Source organism: Prunus persica, chromosome G6 (genome assembly GCF_000346465.2).
Source record: "Prunus persica cultivar Lovell chromosome G6, Prunus_persica_NCBIv2, whole genome shotgun sequence".
Classification (NCBI taxonomy): domain Eukaryota; kingdom Viridiplantae; phylum Streptophyta; class Magnoliopsida; order Rosales; family Rosaceae; genus Prunus; species Prunus persica.
In genome coordinates, this window is record NC_034014.1 from 10,283,454 (window position 1) to 10,288,526 (window position 5,073).

Sequence of the window (5,073 nt, forward strand, 5' to 3'; positions counted from 1 at the left end):
ATGGTGTGTTCACATTAAAGAGTGCATATAGAGTGGCCTTGCAACTTACTTCTGGTGATGAGGACGGGTCTTCCTCATCCAGTGCAGATAATAGTATGCTATGGAGACTTATTTGGAAAGCCACTGTACCCAGTGGCGGATGCAGGAATTGCCACTCGTGGGGTCACAAAAATAGTGGTGGTGACGGAGACGGCTGTTGGTGAACGGCATCTAGCACCCTTGGCGGCGATGTCAAGGGATGAGATATTGGTGGTGGACAGGGACGGACCCATGAATTGCAAATTGGGCGGGCTAAATTTACCTTAAGTACAAATGTATTAAGAAAATTTGGTGAGTTTTTGTGGATTTTGGTTGGTTTTTGTAGATTTTTAGGCTTGAACAATAGATTGTATTAACTGAAAACTAGAAGTAACCCACAGGAGTGGGTTTTTTTTTTTGGATAAATTATAAGCCCTTGTTATATTTTTATTTTATATAAGCAATCTTTTTTCAGTATATTTTCTTCATCATATTTAGAACTTTTTGTTATTATACGACATTTGAAATAGAAAAAATGTTGGAATTATTGATAATATTGTTGAAATATTTAGAAGGATTTGAAAGAAAACAAAGAAAAAAAAAAGAAAAAGAAAAAGATTATATTTCCCCTCTCTCTTTTTTATTATATTTTCCCCTCTCTCTCTTTTTAATCACTCCCTCTCTTTTTTATTCTTTTTTCCTCTTTCTCTCCCTCCTCCCGTCTCCCTCTTTCTTTATTCTTTTTCCTTCTTCCTTTTTCCCCTCTCTGTTTTTATTCTTTTTCCTTCTTCCTCTCTTCTTCTTTTCTTTCTTCTCTCTCCTCCGTCTGCTCCATCTCTCTTCCCTCTCTCTCTTTCTTCTTGCTCCAGCTGCCACCACCGAAGCTTCTTCTTCTTCTCCTTGGGGTCACTTCCATAGCTGCCAAGGGCAAAAGCCAGTCCCTACCACTAAACTCCAGATCTGTCGTGGGGTCGTCTGACCCCATTGACCCCATGGTGCATCCGCCACTGACTGTACCTACAAAGCTTAAATTTTTTGCATGGCGTGTAGCCCATGATATCCTACCTACTAAGTCAAACTTAATTAAAAAGGTTGTAGATATGCAGGAGCTGTGCTTGTTTGGTGGCGACGCCACTGAAAGTGCTTTACATGTCCTTGTTATGTGTCCATTTGCGGTGGCTACTTGGGATATTTCTATGTTGACAAGGCATGCCCATCAGGTACGTTGTAATACAATGAAAGATTGGCTGAGATAGATGCCGGAGAGTACAAAATAAAGCGCAGACGGATCATATTATCACTTTGCTATGGGCTAGCTATATGGGGAAACCAAAATACACTGTTGTGGCAGGGAGTTCAACGATCTCCACATGATGTTGTGGTCTTTGCGCAACAATATGTGCATGAATTTATTACGGTAAATGGTACTCTATCCAAAGTAACTAATCAGTGCAGGATGCCGTTAAATGGGCAGCATTACCGTCAGGCCGCCTCAAACTCAACTTTGATTGAGCATTTGATCCTACTTCGGGTAGAGTGGCTGTTGGGGTTGTTGCCAGAGACGCGGATGGAGGTTTTGTGGCTGCAATGGCAAAATCAGTTAGGGAAGTGCAATCGGTTGAACATGCAGAAATTCTTGCGGCTCCTAAAGAGGTGGCCCTTGCTCTCTCACTTGGGATTGCATCTCCCATCTTCGAAGGAGACTTTGCTGTGGTGGTTGCAGCCGTAAAGCGAGCAGGACAGGATTATTCCAACATTGGTACCATTGTTGAAGACGTAAAGCATCTTCAGAAACAATTTCCTGGCTCTGTTTTTCAATTTACTCATAGGGAAGCAAATGGTGTTGCACACCAACTTGCTCGATTTGGTTTGCATACTGTGGACAACTTTACTTAGTTTGAGGTGCCCCCTGATCTTATTCAGGACGCCCTATTACCCCTCCCCCCCCCCCCCCCCTCCCCCGTTGTAACTTTTCATTTTATCAATAAAGTTTCCCTTGTTCCATCGAGGTTCTCTAAAAAAAAATAAAAATGCAACTTCTTAATTTGAAATTAATATAATGCTATTAATTTTGATCATGAAGGCAATTAATTGAATGGTAAAACTAAAAAAGAAACAAACGATCAATTATACAAAATCATTATATTCAGAAGCAATTACTTAGTTAATTAATACCTTAAAATCAGATTGTTTCCCATTTTCACCTCAATCCAAAGAAAAACAAATTTAGTCAGCCTCCTAAAAAGGGTATGTAATCTTATGTGGTAAAGTAGTCAAAGGGCTTAAATCAAAAAGACAAAATACGAGGATTACATCCAACTATTGTTATACCTTTAGGATTTATCTCAAATTATCTTCTTTTTTTTGTATGGAGGCAATACAAGGATCCGTTTGAATTCATGGATTTGATTAGGTAGATTTGGATTTAGAGGCCCAAATCCACATCCTTTCCATCATTTTGGACATATTTTAAAGGGAGATTCACTATTATACCTAATATGGGAGCCCAAATTATAAAAATACCCCATATGAAATGGACTGTAGAAACACACCCAAAGCCCATTTACAACATAACAAAAAAGCTTTTAACTTCTTATAAATTACAAAACTGCCATCAATTTCTTAAAACAAGCCCAACCCCAAAATCTCATTAAAATACTCAAAACACTTAATAGGGTATCAAAGTAATTTAATAATTAATATTAAATTCAATAAGGTCAGTTTTCATTTTTTGGATTTTTTTTGGGTTTGTTTATAGAAATTCAGTTATGTAGGGTTTATTTATAATATTAGTGCTAGAAATGGGTATATCACTAAATATCTCTATTTTAAATTTGACCCAAATTTTCATAGGCTCAAAAGTAGAACATCTAAACCAAGCATTTGAGAGGATTTCAAGCTTTTAATTTTTACACATGAGAATGTGAGATGAAAAAATAAAAAGGGAATAGAGGGGGACATATGAGAAAGAAAACCCGGGGTTTTGTTTGTTGTCCGTTGTGGTTTTGAGTTAGCATACACTGTATACATAGGGGGCATGAACGAAAATTGCTTTTTCTTACAGAAAGTGTAAAGTATAATAGGCATTTTAGCTTTTGATTTATTTATTTTATATTTAGGCTTTTTAGTGGCCATATCCTTACATTTAGACCCAATTTGCATTTTGGTACTCTAATTAATTCGCAAAATGGCTTATGTAGTTCCTCAACTTTATTTTTCGTTAGCAGTGTTAGTCATGTTGTCACATTTGTTAAATTTTCTAATAAATTTAGAGGGAAGTGTCAACTTTAAATCCCTTGAATTAAATTTTAATGAGATGACGTCTTAACGAAAGAAGTCAAACATATCCTAACAAAGAATCCAGATCCTAATTAGAAAGCACTAATGACACGTAATTAACAAAGCCCAAAGTTTGTTACATTGCATTTGGATAAAAACAAACAAAATTCGTTTGGAATTTGCTTGGACAATAATTTTTGGTGTAACTAGATGTTTCCAAATACTATCCTAGAATCGTAGTCGTGACTCATAACCAATGGGCCCAATTGCGCCAACAAAATATTTCCCTTGAATCCAACGGCTAAGAGCTTTGCTTCTCGATCTTACTCGGTCCATCCCTTATAAAACCTCACAAACCCACAATAGTAGCCCAATACCACAAGCAACCATTTGTTTCTCTCTTTTCTCTCGTCGTCTCAATCTCTAGAAGAAGCATTTGTCAGTAAGCAATTTTTCCCCAATATTCATCGGCTCCTTTTTACTTGCAATTTTAGGGCTTGTGATCGACTTCCCTAACATTTTGATATCAGTAAGTTCACCTCAAGTGTGTGGTTCTGATAGATTTTGTTGGATTAGTTTTCGTTTCATGTACATTATGCTCCCGATTGATAAATCTCAGACCTCACTGAGAGAAGAAAATGCAGAGGAAGAGCTCTCTAATTTTCTCTCCTAAAGGAAGTGATGGCAACCATGTTGTAGCCTCCCTTTCTACCAAAAATAAGTCTCCTCTAAAATCCCCCAGCTGGCAGCCAAACATTGGCTTCATAATAAGACAAAGGAGGAATAGTTGGCAATAAAAACAAACTCTCATGTGAATAGATAACTAGTCATATCAACTATCATTTAAATGAATTCAATGTATTTTTACCTTCAAGGATCTTGATTTCATGTGAGCCTTGACAAGATTTATCTCAATTTATGTAATCATCTTAAAAGCAGACTTAAACTAGCCTAAATTCCTTGAGCTTGATTAATTACATACAAGATTACAAGTTTATTTAGGAAAGCTAAAAGTATTACCAAAACAAAACCTAACATAAAGACTTTAGCTCTAGAGATAATTCAATGGCTTCACGTTAGTGTTTTTAGTTGTTTATGCCTAAGATGATCAAAATCAAAGTCATACTCAAATCAAAATCGAAGTCGAACTCAAACCGAATTAAATCGACATCAAATTCGAAATGAAAAACGGAACCAAAGTTAGAGAAGCCAAAATCAAGAGCCCACTTGAGTGGAGGTATTTCCTTATGAAATCTACCTCCTTTCAAAGAGTGATTTAGGGAGGGAGAGAAAAGAATACGATGGTTGGATATGAGGACGCTTCTTTTGAAAAGAAGCTAAAAAAATTTAATTGGTCACAAATGTTGCTAAGAAGACATGTGAGGACACCGTACCATACCCACTTTATGTGTTTTAGATTATTCAATTTAAACTCTATATATTGACTAAATTTGAAGTAGCCACTACTTGTCAACGTTTAAAAAATGAGCCGCAATAAATTTTATTTATTTATTTTGAATACAAGTGATAGTCTAAACTATAAGGAGGAGAGAGATTCATACACAAACACTCACACACTCACACACTACTAATTTGCGTCGCACCTGAGGTAAATAGTCTGTAAGTCAAAGCCCTTTTTCACTGTGCTAGACCACGTTAGCAAGCACCAATAATTTTAATAACAAAAGGGCTACACCGAAAATGTGATAAAGAGGTTTGATATGGGTTCATGTAGTTTTGGTGATGTTCCTATCATGATCTGATTGAGTGATTGAT